Below are 26787 nucleotides of genomic sequence, written 5' to 3'. Positions count from 1 at the left end.
TCCCTTTAAATTGGATACTCCTAACTCCTTGTGAGGTAGATAGGGCAGAATGCTCTTTTATCAGTGAGGGGAACTGAGGCTCAGAGAGGCTAAGACGCTTGCTCAAGGTCACACAGCTCATGGGTAGAGCAGGAAGACAGCAAAGCAGGTGGTAGGATAACCTAGTCCAAGCAGGTTAAGCTTGGAGGACAGAGACGAGGTGTATGATTCCTGAACCCACTACTTATTAATCAAGGGAACTTGGACAAGTCGATCACTTCTCTTTTCATTTCTCCATCTGCAAAATGGGAACCATAAGGACTAACTTTCAGAGCTGCCTGGGGAGGTTCGGGAGAGAATATATATACACGCAAGATTCCTGGCACCCAATAGGCATTCAGTAACTATTTGGAGAGTTGATACAGCGTTTAGCACAGCTGGGCACACAGTCTCTCCATTGCCTTAGCCATGCGTATTATTACGTTTATATTTTATTTACATAGGAACATGTTACGGTTGATTACGCTCCAGACTGTCATTTCAACAAGGCCCTGAGAACTTAGGAGCCCGTCCGGGCTCCCCCAGACATGCCCAGCCCCCGCGCAGCACGCGGCCCGCCCCCCATAAATCAGGCCCCGCGACCTGTAATTAACAAGCCGCGGCCCCCATCCCAGGGGCTTCCTGCGCCCCCCCCCCCGCCTCTCCAGGAGTGGGGCGGGGGCGGGGAGCTGGGGGGTCCCTCCACCGCCCCTGATTTATGGGCCTCTGTGTGAAGGAGATTTATGAGCTAAGACCGGGGCCGGGACGCGTCGGGAGGCGCCCCAGGGGAGGGACCCGGGGGAGGGACCCGGGGGTCGCCGCCGCCTGAATCCCGCCGCAAGTGGGGGTCGCGGGAGGGGCCGAGGCTGCGGACCCCGCTCCTGGCGCTTCCCTCGCATCCCAGGGTCGGGCTCTGAGCTGGGGCGCCCGCGTTGGGGGATTCTTCACGGTCGTTGTTATCCGTCGCCCTGTTTTCAGATGAGAAAACTGAGTCTCAGTAAGTTTCCCCTGACTGCAAAGCTTCCGTTCTCAATTACTTTATTTATTTAATTTTTTTTTGAGACGGAGTCTCGCTCTGTCGCCCAGGCTGGAGTGCAGCGGCGCGATCTCGGCTCACTGCAGGCTCCGCCTCCCGGGTTCACGCCATTCTCCTGCCTCAGCCCCCCGAGCAGCTGGGACTACAGGCGCCCGCCACTACGCCCGGCTAATTTATTTTTGTATTTTATTTTTGTAGAGATGGGGGTGGGTTGGGTCTCATTTTGTGGGCCAGGCTGGTCTCGAACTCCGCCCGCCTCGCCTGGCAAAGCGCTGGGACGACAGGTTGAACCGCGTGCCCGGCGGGAACTGGGCTCCTCTCTTTGGCATCTCTCCCCACTCACTCCTTTTCTGTCCCTTTTGATCGGCTCCTCTTCTTCCGACAATCCCTTAAAGGTCAAATGTCTCTTTCCAGCTGCAGCTTCTCTCCCGACGTTCAGAGCCGTGTTCCCGTGTCCGGGTGACCGTTCCGCAGACATCTCCACCCAGTTCCCACACTCTGCTCCCCGGCTCCCCACCGGGGTGAACAAGTAAAGGAACAAAACCATCGCCGACCCTCCCACCACCCCCGGCCATCATTGTGGCGGACTCAGAAGGGAACTTTTTACTCCTAGACTCCAAACCTTAGCAACTTTGGAAAGAGAAACGTGGGGCGTGAAGAACAAAAGTGGACTCCCGGCGCCCTCTTCTGGTCAGAAAGTGGAACTCCAGGCCGGGCGCGGTGGCTCACACCTGTAATCCCAGCACTTTGGGAGGCCAGGGCGGGCGGATCTCTTGAGGTCAGGAGTTCGAGACCAGCCTGGCCAACATGGCGAAACCCCGTCGCTACCAAAAATACAAAAATTAGCCGGGCGTGGTGGCGGGCTCCTGTAATCCCAGCCACTTGGGAGCCTGAGGCAGGAGAATCGCTTGAACCTGGGAGGTGGAGGTTGCAGTGAGCCCAGATCACATCACTGCACTCCAGCCTGGGCGACAGAGCAAGACTCCATCGTCTCAAAAAAAAAAAAAAAAAAAAAAGTTGAACCCCATGAAGCGCTCAATTCAGGCCTCTTGTTGGGCTAAGGCCCTGCTGCTTGGTGCTATCCACCTGGGGCTGCCCCTGCAAAAACTGAAGTTTTCTCTCTTGTCATCTGTGCTGGGAGAGGAAGCTGCTCTTTTGCGCTGGTCAGGTTCCTCCTGCACTTCTCTTGGAGGACCTTCAGGTCTTCATCACGTACAAGCCACAGTTTCATTGCACATAGCCCACCTCTCCTGTCTCAGAGGAAAAACTGATGCCATCAGGTGTGAACCCTCAGCTTCCTGCCTGGGCCCACAAAGAGATCTGTCTGCACCCATTTGCACGTCCTGCTGTCTGAAGATAACCCTGCTGCTGGGGTGGTGGGGGAAGCATCTCCACTCCCACCCTCAGAGAAGGTACACTTTGAGCCGCTAGCTATTATTCCCTCTCTCCAGTTGCTTTTTGATCTTTCATGGTTTTTTGGGGGGGTGTGTTTTTGTTTTTTGTTTTTGCTTTTTGAGACAGGGTCTTATTCTGTCACTCAGGCTGGGAGGCAGTAGCATAATCACAGCTCACTGCAGCCTCGACCTCCTGGGCTCAAGCAATCCTTCCACCTCAGCCTCCCGAGCAGCTGGGATTGCAGGCATGCGCCACCAAGCCCGGCTAATTTTTTGTATTTTCAGTAGAGATGGGATTTCACCCATTGGCCAAGTTGGTCTCGAACTCCTGACCTCGTGATCCACCCACCTCCGCCTCCCAAAGTGCTGGGATTACAGACGTGAGTCGCCGCGACCGGCCACCCATTTTTTATGCTTTAATGAACGTTATTTTTTAGAATGATTTTAGATGTACAGAAAAACTAGGCCGAGCGAATGGCTCCTGCTTGTAATCCCAGCACTTTGGGAGCCTGAGGTGGGTGGATCACCGGAGGTCAGGAGTTCGAGACCAGCCTGGCCAACATGGTGAAACCCTGTCTTTACTAAAAATACAAAAAGTAGCCAGATGTGGTGGCACACACCTGTAATCCCAGCTACTTGGGAGGCTGAGGCAGGAGAATCACATAAATCCAGGAGGTGGAGGTTGCAGTCAGTGGAGACTGTGTCATTGCAATCCAGCCTGGGGGACAAGAGTGAAACTTTGCCTCAAAAGAGAAAGAAAGAAAAAAAAAAAAGATGTACAGAAAAAGTGAGAAGCGAATACCAAGAGTCCCCCATGTATCCTGAACCCATTTCCTTGTTATTAACATATCACATTACTGTAGTACATTTATTACAATTAACGGATCAATATTGTCATATCATTATTATTAAGAAACCCCCCTGTCTCTACGAAAAATTTAAAAATTAGCTGGGGGTGGTGGTATGCATCTGTAGTCCCAGCTACTCAGGAGGCTGAGGTGGGAGGATCCCTTGAGCCCAGGAGTTTGAGGCTGCAGTAAGCAAAGATCATGTCACTGCACTCTAGCCTGGGCGACAAAGCGAGACCCAGTCTCTAAAAAGTAGAAATAGGCCGCACGCGGTGGCTCATGCCTGTAATCCCAGCACTTTGGGAGGCCGAGGTGGGTGGATCACCTGAGGTCAGGAGTTCAAGACCAGCCTGACCAACATGGCAAAACCCCGTCTCTGCTAAAAATACAAAATTCGCCGGGTTCGGTGGTGCATTCCTGTAATCCCAGCTACTTGGGAGGCTGAGGCAGGAGAATTGCTTGAACCTGGGAGGTGGAGATTGCAGGGAGCCAAGATCGTGCCACTGCACTCCAGCCTGGATGACAGAGCAAGACTCCATCAAAAAAAAAAAAAAAAAAAGTAGAATTTAAAAAGGGGTTTCAGGCCTACAAGGAATCAGAAAAATTTCCCTCATGTGCATGAAATTGAGGCAGGTGAACATGATCAAAGAGATCAGAACTGCCTCAGAGATAGGAGTCTGGCAGGTGAGGGAAAGGAAGAAGGAAGTGCTGGGCAGCCAGGGAAGCTTGGCGAGGAGTGGACTGGTGAGCATGGGGCGTCAGCCTTTGTCCCCCCACCCCCACCGACACACACAGCCGGATAGGCCCCGGCTCTGTGGCCTCCAACTCTCACCCTTGAAGCTGCTGCAGTGAGCGCCGGAGAGAGAAGCCAGGAAGGAAACTGCTCCCACCCAGCACCTCCACCCACCAGGAGCTGGCCGATGTGGTTTCCATTTCTGCTTGTTTTCCTGGTGTCCACCCTCCGTTCTCTCACTAAAGTGATCTCTCTTGGCCGGGTGCGGTGGCTCACGCCTGTAATCCCAGCAATTTTGGGAGGCCGAGGCGGGCGGATCACCTGAGGTCAGGAGTTCAAGACCAGCCTGACCAACATGGTGAAACCCCATCTCTACTAAAAATACAAAAAGTAGCCGGGCGTGGTGGTGGGCACCTGTAGCCCCAGCTACTCGGGAGGCTGAGGCAGGAGAATCGCTTGAACCCGGGAGGCGGAGCTTGCAGTGAGCTGAGATTGTGCCATTGCACTCCAGCCTGGGCGACAGAGTGAGACCCTGTCAAAAAAAAAAAAAAAAAAAAACTTCTGTTGGAGCATCTCCATTCCTTTGTCCTCAGCACTTCGAATGGGATTGGCTTATGCCTGTCGGAGACTCCCCTCTTGGCCACAGCACATGGTTCAGGGACAGGCAGTTGCCAGTCAGAGCCAGTAAGATACCCAGAGAATTTTGCTGGAGCTGCCAGGAATGAAATACCTCCTGCTTGTGTGGAAATTGACTGAATAGACTCACACCTGCTGGACATACATGAGCATGGCTCTAGCTCTGGGAAATGACTGTCCATCGGGCAACCGTGAAGACGGGAACAAGTCGGAGAATGGAGCTATTTGCAACAAGAAAAGAGAGCCGGGAAATGTGGTAAGAGAAAAACCAGGCTCTTGGTTACATTGTTTGAATGCTAGATCTCACCACACCTAGAGATCTATCCCCAAACTCTTCAGTTACATGGGCCAAAATACCCTCTTTATTATTGAAGCAGTGTATTGACCTGTTACTTAAGCTGTTGTTTGCAATGTGAGGAGTCTGAAGGAATACGGATGGTCAGAGTCCATTTAATGTGTATATCTTGATTGTAAGGCTTGATCTTTTTTTTTCTTTCTTTGTTTCTTTTTTTTTTTTGGAGGTGGAGTCTTGCTCTGTCGCCCAAACCCAGGCTGGAGTGCAGTGGCGCCACCTCGGCTCAATGCCACCTCTGCCTCCCAGGTTCAAGCGATTCTCCCGCCTCAGCCTCCTGAGTAGCTGGGATTACAGGTGCCCGCCACCATACCCGGCTAATTTTTGTGTTTTTAGTAGAGATGGGATTTCACCGTGTTAGCCCTTTTTCTTTCTTTTTGAGACAGGATCTGACTCTGCCGCCCAGGCTAGAGTGCAATGGTGTGATCACAGCTGTCACCTCTGCCTCCTGGCTCAAGCAGCCCTCCCGCCTCAGCCTCATGAGTAGTTGGGACTGCAGGCGCCTGCCACCATGCCTGGCTAATTTTTGTGTGTTTTGTAAAGACAGAGCTCACCACGTTGCCCAGGCTGGTCTTGAACTCCTGGGCTCAAGCAATCCCCTCACTTTGGCCTCCCAAAGTGCTGGGATTACAGGCGTGACGCACCACGCGTCCCCCCACCCCGCCTTAATCTTTATAAGGACCTTGAGGTGCTTGGAAGATGCAGAGATAAACAAGGTGGAATTTGTCGTTAAAGAGCCCCTTCTTAGTCAAAAGAAGGAGAGGAAGAATGGCTTGAACTTGAACTCTGCCTCTTTTGAAATGCAAATATCCCCAATTAGTGATGACACAGATTCTACAAAATCAATTAATAGACATATCCTTGGCAGCCCAGCTGTGAAAGCCTGTCTCAGGTCACTGCTGGAGAGGCTGCTGATACAAAAAATTGACATTTGATACTTTTGCTCTCAAGATTTGGGATTGAGTAAGTCAATGTGTTCATCAATGAAATAGCAGCCTTTGAAAAACGCACCGTCGTGGCTGGGTGCGGTGGCTCACGCCTGTAATCCCAGCACTTTGGGAGGCCAAAGTGGGCAGATCACGAGGTCAGGAGATCGAGACCGTCCTGGCTAACATGGTGAAATCCCGTCTCTACTAAAAATACAAAAAATTAGCTGGGCGTGGTGGCGGGCGCCTGTAGTCCCAGCTACTCGGGAGGCTGAGGCAGGAGAATGGCATGACTCGGGAGGCAGAGATTGTAGCGAGCCGAGATCGTGCCACTGCACTCTGGCCTGGGCGACAGAGCAAGACTCGTCTCAAAAAAAAAAAAAAAAAAAAAGAAAACCATCATTAAATGGGATTAGCAAAACTTTATTATTTACGTATTTAATTTTATTTTTGAGATGGAGTTTCGCTCTTCTCGCCCAGGCTGGAGTGCAATGGTGCAATCTCGGCTCACTGCAACCTCTGCCTCTTGGGCTCAAGCAGTTCTCTTGCCTCAGCCTCCCAAGTAGCTGGGATTACAGGCGACCGCCAACACGCCTGGCTAATTTTTTTGTATTATTATTATTTTGAGACGGACTCTCGCTCTGTCGCCCAGGCTGGAGTGCAGTGCCGCGATCTCGGCTCACTGCAAGCTCCGCCTCCCGGGTTCACGTCATTCTCCTGCCTCAGCCTCCCGAGTAGCTGGGATTACAGGCACCTGCCACCACGCCTGGCTATTTTTTTTTTTTGTATTTTTAGTAGAGACGGGGTTTTGCCACGTTGGCCAGGCTGGTCTCGAACTCCTGACCTTGTGATCCGCCCGTCTCGGCCTCCCAAAGTGCTGGAATTACAGGCGTGAGCCACCGCGCCCGGCGGACATTGGGATTTAAGATTTCAAGGCAGGATTAGGCTGAGGTCCTCGGGTGGCCGTGTGACCTCTGCACACCCAGAAGCGCCTTCCTCCCTGCGCCTGCGCCAGGTCCAGCTCTGGGCTCCTGGGGTCTCAGCCAGTGCGCGGTCTTCCTGCCTCAGCTCCACGGGGAGCTCTTTGACGCTCCGCAGCGCTTTCCCAGAGTCCCCGGTTCTCCCGTCCCGCCGGGACTCCAGGAAGGGGTGGGTGTTTGAAGGCTCCTCCCACGGAGCGTGAGCATTTCCTGTACAGCAGCTGGGCAGCCTCTCAGCGGACTGGTGTGAGCTGGGGCTGCGGGGAAGGTTCCAGAACACCGGGCTATGTTTAACCTGGCACAGGTGCCCAATTCCCAGCTCAGGGAAGGGGCGTGGTAGGTGGGAAACAATCTTGCTTTCATTGTTTTTATCATTCATTATTTTTTACATTAAAAAAATTTTTTTTGAGACAGAGTCTTGCTCTGTCGCCAGGCTAGAGTGCAATGGCACGATCTCGGCTCACTGCAACCTCCGCCTCCCGGGTTCAAGCGATTCTCGGCCGGGCGCGCTGGCTCAAGCCTGTAATCCCAGCACTTTGGGAGGCCGAGGCGGGCGGATCACGAGGTCAGGGGTTCGAGACCAGTCTGACCAACATGCTGAAACCCTGTCTCTACTAAAAATACAAAAAAATTAGCCGGATGTGGTGGCACGCGCCTGTAGTCCGAGCTACTCGGGAGGCTGAGGCAGGAGAATCGCTTGAACCTGGGAGGCGGAGGTTGCAGTGAGCCGAGATCGCACCACTGCACTCCAGCCTGGGCGACAGAGTGAGACTGCATCTCAAAAAAAAAAAAAAAAAAAAAAAAAAAAAAATAGCCATTCTCCTGCCTCAGCCTCCTGAGTATCTGGGATTACAGGCGCCCTCCAACATGCCCGGCTAATTTTTGTATTTTTAGTAGAGACGGCATTTCACCATGTTGGCCAGGCTGGTCTCAAACTCCCAACCTCAGGTGATCCTTCTATCTCAGCCTCCCAAAGTGCTGGGATTACAGGCGTAAGCCACTGCACCCAGCCCATCGTTTATTATTTTATTAAACATTTAGGATGCTGGATTCAGTGGGCATCTTCACCTGGTTTCATTGCTAGTTTTCCTTTTCACAAATCCTTCCGGCTTGTTATTAAGAAATAACTTTAGGGGCCGGGCGCGGTGGCTCACACCTGTAAACCTAGCGCTTTGGGAGGCCAAGGCGGGCGGATCACGAGGTCAGGAGATCGAGACCATCCTGGCTAACACAGTGAAATCCCGTCTCTACTAAAAATACAAAAAATTAGCCGGGCATGATGGCAGGCACCTGTAGTTCCAGCTACTCGGGAGGCTGAGGCAGGAGAATGGCGTGAACCCGGGAGGCGGAGCTTGCAGTGAGCCGAGATTGCACCACTGCACTCCAGCTTGGGTGACAGAGCGAGACTCCGTCTCAAAAAAAAAGAAAAAAAAGAAATAACTCTCTCCCCCAGGGGCCAAAGAGGGCCGGGGAGAAAATGAAATTGACCAAGTGTCAATGAACGAGGGCAGGGGAGGGATAAATGCTCCATCCTGCTCCTTCAGCAGTGGGCGTGGGTCCAAGAAGACTGTTAGACTCATAAATTGCTCACTTATCCTCCCTGTTTGCTCCAAATGGCTGGAAAAGCTATTTCTGCTAATCACAGGCGTAGGCCCGTTGCTGGAAGGGGGCCAGCCTGGGCCCAGCAGGAGTGTGAATTGCACCCGGATTCATTATCTAGTCCAACATTTTAGTGGTAGGTTTTTGTTTGATTTCAAAGTGAGATGGTTAGGTCATTATGTGTTAAATTATAGCTTTTAATTAGCAGATCTATTGAAATGAAAAGCCTGGAAGAGACGCACACACACACACGCCGCTAAGTTTTTGTTTGGAATTTATAATTATTACTGTTAGGAAAACATTAGTTGGGGGCGTTAAAGTCATTTTTTTTTAAAAGAAAATCTTCAAATTATGCGCTGTTGGGGGAAGAGGGGAGGGAGACACCAGTGAGCTAGAGACCTCCCGTAATGCCAACAGTATTATTACCCAGCCCCGGGTCCTTGTCTTTTTAGAAAGAGAGGGAACAGATGGGTTTATAGTAATTCATATTCTTTCTCCTCAGGGCGGGAATCAGAGATTAAATCAGTGGGTAACCAAGACTGGCTGCCATGGAGTTCTGCTCCGTTCCTAATTCCCCTGGAAGGTAGGGAGGATGGTTGAGGGGCGGTGGGGTTGGAGCAGGGCAGTGTGGTGGGGAGTGGGTCAGCCTTGGTAGATTTGCCTCTGGGGGTTTAGTTTCTGCCTTTTGGAGGAACAAGGAGAGGCTAATATTCTCTCTCTCTCTCTTTTTTTTGAGACGGAGTCTTGCTCTGTCGCCCAGGCTGGAGTGCAACAGCGAGATCTCAGCTCCCTGCAACCTCCGCCTCCCGGGTTCAAGTGATTCTCGTGCCTCAGCCTCCCGAGTAGCTGGGACTACAGCGTGCACCCACTCCCGGCTAATTTTTGTATTTCTAGTAGAGATGGGGTTTCAACATGTTGGCCAGGCTGGTCTCGAACTCTTGACCTCGTGATCCACCTGTCTCGGCCTCCCAAAGTGCTGGGATTACAGGCGTGAGCCATCGTGCCTGGCCGGCAGTGATCTTGATCCCCACCCTCTTCTCCAGGGTTGGGGTGCGGGGGTGAGTTCCAATTCAGATGTCTTCCATCTTCTCTTATTTTGAAGCCCCTTCCTTTGAAAACAGGACACTTTGCAAAGGTCACTTGTAACCAGAGGCTTTCTGGTTGTGTGTTAGGGTTTTTCTGAGTGAGCTTTCCCAGAAGGGGAGATGAGAAAATAGCCTATTAATAAATAGCACGTTGTTCTGAAAGAGTTAGGGGCTTCTGGCCAGGCGCGGTGACTCACACCTGTAATCCCAGCACTTTGGGAGGCCGAGACAGGTGGATCACGAGGTCAGGAGATCGAGACCATACTGGCTAACACAGTGAAACTGTGTCTACTAAATATACAAAAAATTAGCCCGGCGTGGTGGTGGACGCCTGTAGTCCCAGCTACTCGGGAGGCGGAGGCAGGAGAATGGGGTGAACCTGGAAGGTGGAGCTTGTAGTGAGCCGAGATGGCGCCACTGCACCCAGCCTGGGAGACAGAGCGAGACTCTGTCTCAAAAAAAAAAAAAAAAAAAAAAAAAAAAGAGTTAGAGGCTTCTGTTGTTATTGGGGAATTGTTTGTTTGTTTTGATTTTGCAAAACCTGAGTGTGGATCTGATGCTCCGCCTCCCCATCTTGCCTTCATCCTTATGCTTAACAATCCCATTTACTCCACTCTAGGAGTAATCAAAGATGTACAACCCTCTCCCTGTGGGGGAGAACAGCACAGATAAGAAGCGCAGAATCGGGAATTGTTTTCTGATGAGCAAATGTCAAATTTTATCGATGAGCTTTGGGGATGAGAGAAAGGGTTATCATGATAGCCTGAGGCAACTTAGATTCATTGCTCTGGATCTCTGATGGCAGAATACATGTTTGGGAAGTGATTCCATGCGCAAATTTTGGTCTCTGAAAAAGGCTAGAGCAAGAAATAAATACAAGAAAAGGCATTAAAGCTTTTTACTCCAGTAACAACAAAAACCAAAAATTTAATTTTTGTAATTTCATGTTATTGAAAATCTACTCCAACTACATGTTTTGTCATTTTTTAAGCACATAATTGCTGCAGCGGCAGCTGTGTGCACTGGAGGGAATGGAATTCCGTCTGTCGTTCACGTGACTTTTCTTCCCCTCCACAGCCCCCAGCGAGGGTCCCCATGATCTTCCCTCCACAGCCCCCAGCGAGGGTCCCCATGATCTTCCCTCCACAGCCCCCAGCGAGGGTCCCCATGATCTTCCCTCCACAGCCCCCAGCGAGGGTCCCCATGATCTTCCCTCCACAGCCCCCAGCAAGGGTCCCCATGAACACAGTTAAAACCACTGCACTAGGGGCCGGGCGCGGGGGCTCACGCCTGTAATCCCAGCACTTTGGGAGGCCGAGGCAGGTAGATCACGAAGTCAGGAGATCGAGACCATCCTGGCTGATATGGTAAAACCCCGTCTCTACTAAAAATACAAAAATTAGCCGGGCGTGGTGGCGGGCACCAGTAGTCCCAGCCACTTGGGAGGCTGAGGCAGGAGAATCGCTTAAATCCAGGAGGCGGAGCTTGCAGCGAGCGGAGATCACGCCACTGTACTCCAGTCTGGGCGACAATGCAAGATACAGTCTCAAACACACACACACAAAAAGATGGGAATTCTACCAAACCTTTCAAGAGAAGATAATACCAGGGCTATTTAAATTGTTCCAAACTATAGGAAAAGAAGAAAAACTTCCAAAATCTTTTAAAAGGATGAGCACAAGACTGGTACCAAACCCAGAAAAGATTTCACTAAAAATATAAATGTAGAAATATCTCAGGCATTAACATTAATGCAAAAGGTACACATTCAATATTAGTAAACGGAATATAGCATATTTATTTATTTATTATTTTATTTTATTATTATTTTTTTGAGACTGAGTCTCGCTCTGTTGTCCAGGCTGGAGTGCCGTGGCACGATCTCGGCTCACTGCAACCTCCACCTCCTGGGTTCAAGTGATTCTTCTGCCTCAGCCTCCCATGTAGCTGGGATTACAGGCGCCCGCCACCATACCCTGTTAATGTTTGTATTTTTAGTAGAGACGGGGTTTCACCATCTTGGCCACGCTGGTCTTGAACTCCTGACTTCAGGTGATCTGCCCGCCTCAGCCTCTCAAAGTGCTGGGATTACAGGTGTGAGTCACCATGCCCAGTCTAATTTTTTTTTGAGATGGAGTCTCGCTCTCGCTGTGTCGCCCAGGCTGGAGTGCAGTGGCGAGATCTTGGCTCACTGCAACCTCTGCCTCCTAGGTTCAAGTGATTCTCCTGCCTCAGCCTCCTGAGTAGTTGAGACTACAAGTCTGTGCCACCACACTTGGCTAATTTTTGTATTATTAGTAGAGACGGGGTTTTACCATATTGGCCAGGCTGGTCTTGAACTCCTGATCTTGTGATCTGCCCGCCTTGGCCTCCCAAAGCCGGGATTACAGGTGTGAGCCACCATGCCCGGCTAGCCTAATTTTTTTTTTTTTTAGATGAGGTCTCACTCTGTCACCCAGGTTGGAGGACAGCAAGGTGATCTTGGCTCACTGCAACCTTTGCCTCCCAGGCTCAAGCGATCCTCTCACCTCAGCCTCCCAAGTAGCTGGGACTAGGGGAGTGTGCCGCCACCCCTGGCCTGCATATTTAAATTAACATATCATGGCTGGGCATGGTGGCTCACACCTGTAATCCTAGCACTTTGGGAGGCCGAGGCGGGTGGATCATCTGAGGTCAGGAGTTAGGGACCAGCCTGGCCAACATGATGAAACTCCATCTCTACTAAAAATACAAAAAATTAGCGTAAGCCTGTAATCCCAGCTACTTGGGAGGCTGAAGCAGGAGAATCACTTGAATCCAGGAGGTGGAGGCTGCAGTGAGCTGAGATTGCACCATTGCACTCCAGCCTGGGCAACAAGAGTGAAACTCCGTCTCACACACACACAAAAATAATAAAATAAAATTAACATGTTATGACCATGTGGTGTTTATTCTGGGAGAATTCAAGGATGGTTCATCACATGAAACTTTACCACAATAACCCAGAAATTCCTCTTCTGGTACTAGTGGATTAGATAATTTAGGACAATTCTTTCCTTGAAGAGAAATTTAAATACTGGACAGAATAACAAAAACACTATCCAAAGCCTCAAAGAGTTAACAAGATAAGGATCAGTTACTGGAGATTTTAGAAATGAAGATTGATGGGCTGGGCACGGTGGCTCACGCCTGTAATCCCAGCACTTTGGGAGGCTGAGGCGGGTGGATCACGAGGTCGGGAGATCAAGACCATCCTGGCTAACATGGTGAAACCCCGTCTCTACTAAAAATACAAAAAATAAAATAAAATAAAATAAAATAAAATAAAAAATCTTAGGGGGAAAAAAAGTAAAAAAAAAAAAAAAAGAAATGAAGATTGATGAGCAAAGCACTCGGAATCACTTTCTCCAGAAATATTTGATGAAGGTCTAAGATGTCCTTTTTTTTTGAGACAGTCTCACTCCATCGCCCAGGCTAGAGGGCAGTGGAGAAATGGTCTTGGCTCACCACAGCCTCCGCCTCCCGAGTTCAAGAGATTCTCCTGCCTCAGCCTCCCAAGTAGCTGGGATTACAGGCGCGCGCCACCATGCTTGGCTGATTTTTGTATTTTTAGTAGAGACGGAGTTTCACCATGTTGTCCAGGCTGGTCTCGAGCTCCTGACCTCAGGTGATCCACCCGCCTCGGCCTCCCAAAGTGCTGGGATTACAAATGTGAGCCACTGTGCCTGGCTTTTTTTTTTTTTTGAGATAGGGTTTTACGCTGTCACCCAGGCTGGAGTGCAGTGGCATGATCACAGCTCACTGCAGCTTCGACATCCTAGGCCCAAGCGATCCTCCCACTTCAACCTCCTGAGTAGCTGGGACTACAGGTGTGCAGCACCATGCCCAGATCATTTTTCATTTTATTAGAAACTGAGATGTCGCTGGGTTGCCCAGGCTGGTCTTGAATTCTTGGGCTCAGGAAGTCCTCCTGTCTTGGCCTCCCAGAATGCTGGGCTTACAGGTGTGAGCCACCACACCCTGCCTAGTTTACTTTCTTAATATGTAGTATTGAAATAGCTGTATCGAAAAACAAAGTTAGAGCCATACTTACTGCATATGAGCAGAAATTCCAATTGGATCAAAGATTAAAATGCAAAAAAACAAAAGAAGAAAATATAAAAACATGATTTTATGAGTGCAGAGTAAGGCCTTTCTTACCATATCACAGTATCAAAAATCCACCAAAAAGAAATTGGTAAATTTGGCTAAATAAAAAAGTCTGCAGGGAAATTGTAAAGTTCCACGGTTTGATTGTTTATTCCCTCCACAACTCATGTTGAAATTTAATTGCCATTGTAACAGTTTTTTTTTTTTTTTTTTTTGAGGAGTCTCACTCTGTTGCCCAGGCTGAAGTCCGATAGCACGATCTCAGCTCACTGCAACCTCCACCTCCTGGGTTCAAGTGATTCTCCTGCCTCAGCCTCCTGAGTAGCTGGGATGACAGGCGTGCGCCACCATGTCTGGCTAATTTTTGTATTTTTAGTACAGATGGGGTTTCACTGTATTGGTCAGGCTAGTCTTGAACTCCTGGCGTCAGGTGATCCGCCCACCTTGGCCTCCCAAAGTGCTGGGATTACAGGCGTGAGCCACCGCACCCGGCCTGTAACAGTGTTCGGAGGTAGGACTTTTAAGAGGTGATTAGGCCAGGAGGGCTTCACCCTTGTGTGTAGGCTTAACGCTATCATCTTATAAAAGGGCTTTGCCCTCATCTGTAGTGGATTAATGCCATCATTGTATAAAAGGGTATGTCTGGGGACCTGTAGCTGCTTGCCTCTCCGCCCTCTGCCCTGTAAGTAACACGCTCCCTCTCCCTGGATGATGAACTTACAAGGCTCTGTCTTGGAAGCAGAGATCAGGCCCTCACCTGGCACCAGGCCTGTCGCTGCTTTTTGCTTTCCAGAACTGTGCATTTCTGTTAGTTATACATGTCCCAGTCTCAGGTATTCTGTTACAGCAGCACAAAATGGACTAATGCAATAAGCAAAGTCAAATGATAAGTGACAAGTTTGGAAAAATATTTTCAACTCATATCACAGGCAAAGAGCTAAGTTCTCTGGTATTTAAAGAATTCCTACAAATGAATAAGAAAAAGATTAACAGCCCAAGAGGAAAATGGGCAAAAGACTTAAACAGATGGGCCGGGTGCGGTGGCTCACACCTTTAATTCCAGCAATTTGGGAGGCCGAGGTGGGTGGATCACTTGAGGTCAGGAGTTTGAGACCAGCCTGGCCAACATGGCAAAACCCCGTCTCTACTAAAAATACAAAAATTAGCCAGGTGTGGTGGTGGGCGTCTGTAATCACAGCTGCTCGGGAGACTGAGGCAGTAGAATCGCTTGAACCCGAGAGACAGAGGTTGCAGTGAGCCGAGATCGTACCATTGCACTCCAGCCTGGGCGACGGAGTGAGACTGCGTCTTGGGAGAAAAAAAAAAAAAAAAGATTTCCACAGAAAACAGAGAAATGGCTCTTATTATGAAAACATTCTTAAGCCAGTCATAATAAGATAAATGCAAATTAAAACTATATTGATATATCATTTTCATGTGTTATACTAGTAAAATTCCAAAATTTGATATCACACTGCATGGGCCAGGGCATAAGAAAACAAGCACTCTCAGACATTGTTGGTGGGGCGGTACATTGACACCATGCTTCAAGGGCAGTTAGTATTTAGCCGGGCATGGTGGCACATGCCCAGCTACTTAGGAGACTGAGGCAGGAGAATTGCTTGAACCTGGGAGGCGGAGGTTGCAGTGAGCTGAGATCGCACCGTTGCACTCCAGCCTGGGCAACAAGAGCGAAACTCCATCTAAAAAAAAAAAAAGCCTCAAACTCCTGGGCTCAAATGATCCTCCTGCCTTAGCTTTCTGAGGAGCTGGCACTACAGGTGCTGGTCTGGAACTCCTGGGCTCAAGCAATCCTCCTGCCTCGGCCTGTCATAGCGCTGGGATTATAGGCATGAGCCACCGCGCCCGCAGAGAGTTCTGTGAGGGTCCTTACGTCAACCCAGAACAGACATTTTTGTTTGCCTGCTCCTTTTTTCTTGCCAACAAGGCTCTGATTTCTGATGGGGAAATTAACGCTTCCCAGGTTCTCAGCCATGTGGTTTAGGTGCAATTAACCTGCGCCCTCAGCTCCAGGGATAGATGCTAGTTGGCTTACGGCAGTGCCCCTGGCAGCAGTGATTGGTTTAAAATAGAACGAGACCATCCTGGCTAACAAGGTGTAACCCTGTCTGTACTAAAAATTCAAAAAATTAGCCGGGCACGGTGGTGCAACCTCTGCCTCCAGGGTTCAAGCGATTCTCTTGTCTCAGCCTCCTGAGTAGCTGGGATTACAGGTGCCTGCCACTGGGCCCTGCTAATTTTTGTAGTTTTAGTAGAGATGGGGTTTCACCATGTTGGCCAAGACTGCGCCACTGCACTTTGGCCTGGGCAGCAGAGCAAGACTCCGTCTCAAAAAAAAAAAAGAAGAGGCCGGGCGTGGTGGCTCACATCTGTAATCCCAGCACTTTGGGATGCTGAAGCAGGAGGATCACTTGAAGCAAGGGGTTTGAGACCAGCCTGGGCAACATAGCAAGACCTTGTCTCTACAAAAAATAAAAAATTAGCCAAAGCAAGTCTCTCTCAGTCAGTCTCTCTGTCTCTCTCTGTCTCTCTCTTTCTCTTTAAGTTCCAGTTGGAGAACCACCAAAGTGGACCTAGTTCCCCCAGGGAGAGGTGCCAGAATCGAGAGAGATGTTAATTTTTTTTTTTTTTTTTTTTGAGATGGAGTCTCGCTCTGTCACCCCGGCCGAGATGTTCATTTTTTATCTTATATAATTCTGGATTCTTCCGGTTTTCTTTCACAAGCCCTTATTGCTTTTGTAATTTAGAAAATGTGGAAAACAGAAGTTGCACATGAGACCTTTGCTTGCTTGTTTCTAGAAAGAGAGGCGTGGAATTGGCAGAGCCCTGGCAGCATGATGAGGAAACAGACCCCATTCTGCAGTAATTAGAAAACGTCATGATACGATGCCATGTGAAGCACACACCAGCACCTGCCAAAACGCTCAACCTGGATCAAATTACGGGGAAACATCAGATGGGTCCAGATTACGCAGGACACTCTCCATGACGACTGGCCTGGAATCCTCCAAAACAGCAATGCTGTGAAAGACATAAATAAAACAGGAAAAAAGGTAGGAGGGCCGGGCGCAGCGGCTCACGCCTGTAATCCCAGCACTTTGGGAGGCTGAGGCAGGTGGATCACGAGGTCAGGAGTTCAAGACCAGCCTGGCCAAAATGGTGAAACTCTGTCTCTACTAAAAATACAAAAAATTAGCCAGGTGTGTTGGCACATGCCTGTAATCCCAGCTACTCAGGAGGCTGAGGGAAGAGAATCACTTGAACCCAGGAGGCGGAGGTTTCAGTGAGCCGAGACTGAGCCATTGCACTCCAGCCTGGGCAACAGAGTGAGACTCCATCTCAAAAAACAACAACAAAAACCAGGCACAGTAGCTCACGCCTGTCATCCCAGCACTTTGGGAGGCCAAGGTGGGCAGATCACGAGGTCAGGAGTTCGAGACCAGCCTGACAAACATGGTGAAACTCCATCTCTACTAAAAATACAAAAATTAGCCCAGTGTGGTGGCGCACACCTGTAGTCCCAGCTACTTGGGAGGCTGAGGCAGGAGAATTGCTTGAACCCAGGAGACAGAGGCTGCAGTGAGCCAAGATTGTGCCACTGCACTCCAGCCTGGCCAACAGAGCAAGACTCTGTCTCAAAAAAAAAAAAAAAAAAAGGTCCGATAGCTAGAATATATGAAAACTCTTACAACTCAACAATAGAAAGGCAAACAGTGCAACTAAAAATTGGGTTAGGAATTTGAATGGACAATTTTCTAAAGAAAATATATAGATGCCCAGTGGGAATGTAACTGCCCAAGGGGTTCACCCTGCCCACCGCCCAGACAGGGCAGCTTCATCAAGACAGGGGATCACAATAGAGAAAGAGTAATTCACCCAGAGCCGGCTGTGCGGGTGACTGGAGTTCTATTATTACTCTAGTCAGTCTGAGCACTGGGGAGTAGAGTTTTTTTTGTTTTTGTTTTTGTTTTTTGAGACGGAGTCTCGCTCTGTTGCCCAGGCTGGAGTGCAGTGGCGCTATCTCGTCTCACTGCAAGTTCTGCCTCCCGGGTTCAAGCGATTCTCCTGCCTCAGCCTCCCGAATAGCTGGGACTACAGGCGTCCACCACCACGTCTGGCTAATTTTTTTGTATTTTTAGTAGAGCGCAAATTTCACCGTGTTAGCCAGGATGGTCTCGATCTCCTGACCTCGTGATCCATCTGCCTCAGCCTCCCAAAGTGCTGGGATTACAGGCGTGAGCCACCGCGCCCGGCCAATGGGAACAGAGTTTTTAAGGATAACTTGGTGTGTGGGGGAAGCCAGTGAGCCAGGAGTGCTGATTGGTCAGAGATGAAATCACAGGGCGTCAAAGCTGTCTTCTTGAGCTCAGTCGTTCCTGGGTGGGGTCCGCAAGATCAGAGGAACCAGTTTATTGATGTGGGTGGTGTCAGCTGATCCATCAAGTGCAGGGTTTCCAAAATATCTCAAGCGCTGATCTTAGGAGCAGTTTAAGGAGGGTCAGAATCTTCTGGCCTCCAGCTGCATGACTCCTAAACCATAATTTCTAATCTTGGGGCTAAAGTTAGTCCTGCAAAAGCAGACGAGTCCCCAGGGAAGAAGGAGGTCTGCTTTGGGAAAGGGCTGTTACCGTCTTTGTTTAAACTATAAACTATAAACTAAGTTTCTCCTAAAGTTAGTTCAGCCTACGCCCGGGAGTGAACAAGGGCAGCTTGGAGGTGAGAAGCAAGACGGAGTCGGTCAAGTTAGATCTAACACTGTCTCAGTCATCATTTTGGAAAGGTGGTTTCAAGAGCATGAATATGTGTTCATCATTAATTATTAGGGAAAGGCAAATGAATCAAAACCATGAAGAGGCTGGGTGCAGTGGCTCACGCCGGTAATCCCAGCACTTTGGGAGGCTGAGAGGGCTGGGTGCGGTGGCTCACACTGGTAATCCCAGCACTTTGGGAGGCTGAGAGGACTGAGAGGGCTGGGTGCGGTGGCTCACACCGGTAATCCCAGCACTTTGGGAGGCTGAGAGGACTGGGTGCAGTGGCTCACACCGGTAATCCCAGCACTTTGGGAGGCTGAGGTGGGAACACAGATTGAGCCCAGACTTTGAGACCAGCCCCGGCAGCATAGTGAGATCTCGTCTCTACAAGACAGTTAAAAAAATAATTAGCTGAGTGCGGTGGCATGCGCCTGTGGTCCTAGCTACTCAGGAGGCTGAGGTGGGAGGATCACTTGAGTACTGGTGCTTGAAGCAGCAGTGAGCCGCAACTGTGCCACTGCACACCAGCCTGGGCGACAGAGCAAGACCCTATCTCAAAAACAAAACAAGGCCGGGCGCAGTGGCTCACGCCTGTCATTCCAGCACTTTGGGAGGCTGAGGGCAGGCGGATCACGAGGTCAGGAGTTTGAGACCAGCCTGACCAACATGGTGAAACCCTGTCTCCACTAAAAATACAAAAGTTAGCCAGGCGTGGTGGCAGTCGCCTGTAATGCCAGCTACTCAGGAGGCTGAGGCAGGAGAATCGCTTGAACCCAGGAGGTGGAGTTTGCAGTGAGCTGAGATTGAGGCACTGCACTCCAGCCTGGGTGACAGAGCAACACTCCATCTCAAGAAAAAAAAAAAAACCCCGAAGGAAACAACAACCAGAGAAACCACAATGAGATACCACATCACACGCACTAGGGTGGCTATGATACAAAAAATGCACACTAGTGTGGGAAAGAATGTGGAGCAGTTGGAGCCCGTATACGCCGGGAAGGTAAAATGACGTAGATGCTTTGGAAACGGTCGGACTGTTCTCTGATAAGCGAAATTCAGAGTGACCATATGAGCTAGCAATTTCGCTCCTAAGCAGAAACAGAGAAAATGGAAAACATGTCCACACAAAAACTTGGACACGGCCAGGCACAGTGGCTCACACCTGTAATCCCAGCACTTTGGGAGGTCCAGGTGGACGGATCACATGAGGTCAGGAGTTCCAGACCAGCCTGGCCAACAGGGTGAAACCCCATCTCTACCAAAAATACAAAAATTAGCCGGGTGTGGTAGCACACACCTGTAATCCCAGCTACTCAGGAGGCTGAGTGAGGCAGGAGAATCGCTTGAACCCGGGAGGCAGAGGTTGCGGTGAGCCAGGATGGCGCCACTGCACTCCAGCCTGGGCGACAGAGGTAGAATCTGTCTCAAAAAAAAAATCTATCTCTCTATCTCTCTATCTCTCTGTCTGTCTGTCTATCTATTTATCTATCTATCTATATTTATATATCAGACAGCATGAATGAATAATATAAAGGACTAGACAGGCCATGGCCGGCTAGGTGGCTCATGCCTGTAATCCCAGCACTTTGGGAGGCTGAAGTGGGTGGATCACAAGGTCAGGAGATCGAGACCAACCTTGTTAACATGGTGAAACCCCGTCTCTACTGAAAAAATACAAAAAAATTAGCCAGGCGTGGTGACGGGCGCCTGTAGTCCCAGCTACTAGGGAGGCTGAGGCAGGAGAATGGCGTGAACCCGGGAGGCGGAGCTTGCAGTGAGCCGAGATTGTGCCACTGTACTCCAGCCTGGGCAACAGAGTGAGACTCCATCTAAAAAAAAAAAAAAAAGAAAAGAACTAAACAGGACAGGTGCAATGGCTTAGGCCTGTAATCCTAGCACTTTGGGAGGCTGAGGCAGGTGGATCACTTGAGTCTAGCAGTTTGAGACCAGCCTAACAACATGGTGAAACCTGGTCTCTACAAAAAATACAGAAATTAGCTGAGCGTGGTGGCACGTACCTGTAATCCTAGCTACTCAAGAGGCCGAGGTGGAAGGATCGCTTGAGTCTCAGAAGCGGATGTTGCAGCAAGCTGAGATGGTACCACTGCACTCCAGCCTAGGTGACAGAGCAAGACCTTGTCTCAAAAAAAAAAAAAAAAAAAAGAGCTAGAGCATACTGGCTCACGTCTGTAATCCCAACACTTTGGGAGGCCAAGGAGGGAGGATCACTTAAGCCCAGCAGTTCAAGTCCAGCCTGGGAAACATAGGGAGACCCTGTCTCTGCAAAAAAGAAAAAAAACCATAGCCAGGCATGTAGTCCCAGCTACTTGGGAGGCTGAGGTGGGAAGATTACTTGAGCCCAGGAGTTCCAGACCAGCCTGGGCAACAGACCTCAAGACCTTGTCTCAAAAAATATAAAAATAAAAAAATGACTATTACAAGTCAACTCTAAAAGGATATCCAATAAAAAATGGACAAAAGATGTAAACAAACACTTCATAAAAGAAAATATGCAAATGGTCAATAAGTACATGAAAAGATGTTATACATCATTAATAATCAAATTAAACCACAACAAGATAGCATTATATACCCACTAAAGTGGCTAAAGCAAAAAAAACTTACAACACTAAGTGTTGACATGCACATAGAACAATGAGATGCACACACATTGCTGTTAATAATGGAAAACAGGCTGGGCGTGGTGGCTTACCCTGTAATCCCAACAGTTTGGGAGGCCGAGGCAGGCGAATCACCTGAGGTCAGGGGTTCCAGACCAGCCTGGCCAACATGGCGAAACCCCGTCTCTATTAAAAATACAAAAAATTAAAAAAAAAAAAAAAGGAAAATAGTACAGACACTTTGGAAAACATTGTATGGTAATATCTTTAAAAGTTAAACATACAGTTTTGGCCGGGCGCAGTGGCTCACACCTGTAATCTCAGCACTTTAGGAGGCCAAGGCAGGCGGATCACGAGGTCAGGAGGTCGAGACCGTCCTGGCTAACACAGTGATACCCTGTCTCTACTAAAAAAATACAAAAAATTAGCCGGTCACAGTGGCGGGCGCCTGTACTCCCAGCTACTCGGGAGACTGAGGCGGGAGAATGGCGTGAACCCGGGAGGCAGAATGAGCCAAGATAGCGCCACTGCAGTCCAGCCTGGGCGAAACAGCGAGACTTCGTTTCAAAATTAAAAAAAAAAAAACAGAAAAAAGAAAAGTTAAACATACAGTTTCCTTATGACCCAGCAATCCCATTTCTGTATTTTTTGTGGGGAATATAAATGAAAACACTTGTCCACACAGAGACAACTCCAATGTCTATCAACTGGAGAATAAACAAATAGGGGTATATTCATACAATGGAATATTCTTCCACAATAAAAAGGAATGAATTACACAAACTTGAATGACTATCTTTTATGTTTGTTGAGACGGAGTTTTGCTCTTGTTGCCCAGGCTGCAGTACAATGGTGCGATCTTGGTTCACTGCAACGGCCTGCCGAGTTCAATCAATTCTCCTGCCTCAGCCTCCTGAGTAGATGGGATTACAGGCACCCGCCACCCCGCCCAGCTGATTTTTGAGTTTTGTATTTTGTATTTTTTTTTTTTTTTTAGTGAAGATGGGGTTTCAGCATGTTGGCCAGGCTGGTCTCACTGCTGATCTCAGGTGATCCGCCCGCCTCGGCCTCCCAAAGTGCTGGGATTACAGGCGTCAGACACTAAGCCTGGCCCTGAATGACTGTCTTAATCTCATCAAACCACACTTGTTTATCTGCAAAATAATGATAATAACACTTTTGTCACAGCGTTAGAATGAAGGTTGAATGCCTGTTTCCACCTAGTGTGTTAAAATGCCTATTTCCGACCCTGGGGTATGGGAAGGGAAGGAAGGAGATGTAAATACACAACAGTGCAGGTTGAACTCAGAAACACTGTGCTGTTTCAACAGTCCAACACCAAGACTACATTCTTTCATACAAGATTCTAGGAAGGGGCCGGATGCGGTGGCTCACACCTGTAATCCCAGCACTTTGGGAGGCCGAGGCGGGTGGATCACAAGGTCAGGAGTTCGAGACCAGCCTGACCAACATGGTGAAACCGTGTCTCTACTAAAAATACAAAAATTAGCTGGCCGTGGTGGTGCATGCCTGTAATCCCAGCTACTCAGGAGGCTGAGGCAGGAGAATCACCTGAACCCGGGAGGCGGAGGTTACGGTGAGCCGAGATTGCGGCCACTGCACTCCAGCCTGGGAGACAGAGCGAGACCCTGTCTCAAAAAAATAAACCAAAAACAAAGTTTAAACTTAATTTGCCAGGCCCTGGGACCTAGTGGGTGCTCAACAAATATTTATTGAATAAAGAAATGCCAGTGACAGATGCACCTGGACCAAGTTCTTACAAAGCTGCAGGACTACAGAATCTAGCAGGCTGAGCGTGGTGGCTCACACCTGTAATCCTAACACTATTTAGAATCCAGCAGGCCAGGCGTGGTGGCTCACACCTGTAATCCCAACACTTTGGGAGGCTGAGGCAGGAAGATCGCTTGAGCCCAGGATTTCTAGACCAGGCTGGGGAACATAAGGAGACCCTGTCTCTACAAAAAAAAAGAAAAAAAAAAGAAAAAAAAAAGCCGGGTGTGGTGGTGTGCGCTTGGGAGGCTGAGGCGGAAGGATGGCTTGAGTACCGGAGGTTGAGGCTGCAGTGAGCTGTGATAGCACCACTGCACTCCAGCCTGGGTGACAGAGTGAGACCCTGTCTCTTTTTCTTTTCTTTTTTTTTTCAAGATGGAGTCTCACTCTGTCGCCCAGGCTGGAGTACGGTGGCACGATCTCTGCTCACTGCAACCTCCACCTCCTGGGTTCAAGTGCTCCTCCTACCTCAGCCTCCCACCTCACCCGAGTAGCTGGGATTACAGGCACCTGCCACCACACCCGGCTAATTTTTGTATTTTTAGTAGAGATGGGGTTTCACCATGTTGGCCAGGCTGGTCTCGAACTCGTGACCTCAGGTGATCCACTTGCCTCGGCCTCCCAAAGTGCTGGGATTACAGGCATGAGCCACTGTGCCCGGCCTACCCTGTCTCTTAACAAAAAAAAAAAAAAAAAAAAAAAAAAAAAAAATTCAGCAGACGAGCTGTGTGGCTTCTAACCTCTTTGACCTTCCATTTCTGTCTGTCTGAAGCGGCGACAATAATACCTTCTTCACAGGGTTGCTGTGAGGAATTAGAAGAGATAAAAAATGTATGGCAGCTAGAGGTGTGGACTCAATAAATGTCAGCAGCCTACCCCCGTCCCCGTGAGGACCCAGAGCCAAGTCATAAAGCTTGAGCTATCCACCAGCTGGGGACAATGCAGGCTGCTCCTGGGATCTGCTTACAGAAGATGATGTGTGCTGCATTTCCAGCTCTACTGGTCCTTGTGGAAAAAGTTAGTGGTGTTGGTAACAATTTCCTTGGGCCAAAAGAGAATCATACCACGGCTTTAATTAAAGGACAGATTTGAAACTGTCCTCCCAGGGAACTTGCACTTTCAGAAATGGATGCGTATTAGTAACCTGTGGTTTTCTTTTTCTTGGTGCATTTAAATATACATACTGAAACAGTTTCCAATCAATATGCTGTTGCCTGGGGTCATCCCTCACTTCTGGACTGCGCTTCCTCTCCCATTCTGAAATCTGTATACAGAGGCCAAGATGTCGTGGACTCCCTTTGATGGACTCTCCCTGGCGTGGGCTGGCGATAAGCATAGGAAGCTTCTCAGTCCTTCTCAGTGGACAAAGGAGATTGTGATGAGCCCTGGGGTGTGCAGTGAAGGTGGGAGAGAAAGCAGGTTGAGGAGCTAGGTGAAGGATTGAGAAATCACTCAAACTGGGGAATAGGAAGTTAGCGCATTTTATTTTTATTATTTATTTATTTATTTTTGAGACGGAGTTTCGCTCTTGTTGCCCAGGCCGGAGTGCAGTGGCACAATCTCAGCTCACTGCAACCTCCGCCTCCCGGGTTCAAGCAGTTCTCCTGTCTCAACCTCCTGAGTAGCTGGGATTACAGGCGTCTGCCACTACGCCCGGCTAATTTTTGGTATTTTTAGTAGAGACGGGGTTTCAACATATTGGCCAGGCTGGTCTGGAACCCCTGACCTCAGGTGATCTGCCCGCCTCGGCCTTCCAAAGTGCTGGGATTACAGGCATGAGCCACCGCACCCGGCCAAAGTAGTGTATTTAAAACACATGGGTGGAGCACGGTGGCTCACGCCTGTAATCCCAGCACTCTGGGAGGCCGAGGTGGGCGGGTCACCTGAGGTCAGGGGTTCGAGACCAGCCTGGTCAACATGGCGAAACCCCGTCTCTACTAAAAATATAAAAATTAGCTGGGTGTGGTGTCACGTGCCTGTAATCCTAGCCACTCGGGAGGCTGAGGCAGGAGAGTCACTTGAACCTGGGAGGCGGAGGTTGCAGTGAATGAGGATTGCACTCCAGCCTGGGGGACAGAGTGAGACTCTATCTCAAAAAAAAAAAAAAAAATAATAATAATAACAAAAAATATATCCATTTCTCCATAGCCGTCTGGCGTGAAGACAAACACTGGGATGATTCATGCCAGTGGCACACCAAGTTAGAAAGAAAGAAAGAGGCCGGGCGCGGTGGGTCACGCCGTAATCCCAGCACTTTGGGAGGTTGAGGTGGGTGGATCACGAGGTCAGGAGATCGAGACCATCCTGGCTAACACGGTGAAACCCCGTCTCTACTAAACATACAAAAAAATTAGCCGGGTGTGGTGGCGGGCGCCTGTAGTCCCAACTACTCGGGAGGCTGAGACAGGAGAATGGCGTGAACCCGGGAGGCGGAGCTTGTAGTGAGCCGAGATCGCGTCACTGCCCTCCAGCCTGGACGACAGAGTGAGATTCTGTCTCAAAAAAAAAAAAAAAAAAAAAAAAGGAAAAGAAAAAACAAAGAAGGAAGAGGAATATTAGTAAAATGAGTAAACACAGACTTTGGCAAGAAAGGAAATTCTTTCTTGGAGTTGACGTGTGGGAAGCAAATGTGCCCCATTCCGGAGTGATTCAGACAGGAGAGCCCAGCAGGAGGCAAGGAGGGGGTTCATGCATCTGTCTGTTTGTTCGTTCGTTCATTTCTTTCCTTCAACAATTATCAGTCATCTCTATACCACACTCTGCGAGAAGGTGTCGGAATACAAAAATGAAAAAAGACACAATCTCTGCACTTGAGGGGTTCTTAGAGTAGGGGAAACAGAAGGTCTCACTGGTAACTATAATAAAGTGGAGTCCAATGCAGTGCCTCACGCCGGTAATCCCAGCACAGTGGGAGGCCAGGGCAGGCCGATTGCTTGAGCCCAGGAGTTCCAGAGCATCCTGGGCAACAGTGAGACCCCCATCTCTGCGAAAAATACAAAAATTAGCCAGGCATGATGCCACATGCCTGTAGTCCCAGCTACTCCGCAGGCTGAGGAGGGGGGATGGCTTCCTTCCAGGGGGTCCAGGCTGCAGTGAGCAGTAATTGCGCCGCTGCCCTACAGGTGGAATCCCCAGCGGCTCATGCTGGTAATCCCAGCACTTTGGGAGGCAGAGAGGGTGGACTGCTTGAGCCCAGGAGTTCAAGAGGAGCCTGGGCAACATGAGATGATGGGGGCAACAGCAGTGAGCATGACTTTGAGATGGTGGATTTTTTTGTCTTTTGGGGGGATTTTTTTTTTTTTTTTTTGAGACAGATTCTCGCTCTGTCACCCAGGCTGGAGCGCAATGGCGTGATCTTTGCTCACTGCAGCCTCCACCTCTTGGGTTCAAGCCATTCTCCTGCCTCAGCCTCCCTTGGGAGTAGCTGAGATTACAGGCACCCGCCACCACACCCGATTAATTTTTGTATTTTTAGTAGAGACGGGATTTCATCATGTTGGCCAGGCTGGTCTTGAAATCCTGACCTTAGGTCATCCACCTGCCTCGGCCTCCCAAAGTGCTGGGATTACAGGTGTGAGCCACCGCCACTGGCCAAGATGGTGGATTTGAAATTTGTTCCATTTGCTCATGGCCCCCTGCCGGTTCAGGGAGTGAGATGAGGTGGAGAAGCCGTTGTCTCTCTACAGGAAAAGAAACAAAAAAAGGTGGAACAAGGGCAAACAAAGATAAAAGGCAGGCACGAGATCCAATGCTGATACAAACAAGGGCGAGGAGGGGCTGAAAAGGTTCATCAGAGGGGGAGGTCCCCAGGCAGTGGGGACTTTTGCAAGCGTGTAGGGAGAGATGAGAAGTTCCAAGGAAAAGGAAA

General features: G+C 49.4%; 1 long non-coding RNA gene across 1 annotated transcript; it reads left to right on the top strand.

The window, feature by feature from the left end:
* The first annotated feature begins 403 nt into the window (after window positions 1–403).
* Window positions 404–26711, top strand: LOC117976401 (uncharacterized). Its single transcript, XR_004667073.3, has 3 exons — window positions 404–4921; window positions 9025–9105; window positions 16556–26711. It is a non-coding gene; the product is annotated as an uncharacterized LOC117976401 (long non-coding RNA).
* Window positions 26712–26787: the final 76 nt, after the last annotated feature.

The sequence above is a fragment of the Pan paniscus genome, chromosome 19 (genome assembly GCF_029289425.2).
Source record: "Pan paniscus chromosome 19, NHGRI_mPanPan1-v2.0_pri, whole genome shotgun sequence".
NCBI classification, from domain to species: domain Eukaryota; kingdom Metazoa; phylum Chordata; class Mammalia; order Primates; family Hominidae; genus Pan; species Pan paniscus.
Note: the sequence above shows the minus strand (reverse complement) of the source record. Positions and strands in the feature narration are given on the sequence as shown.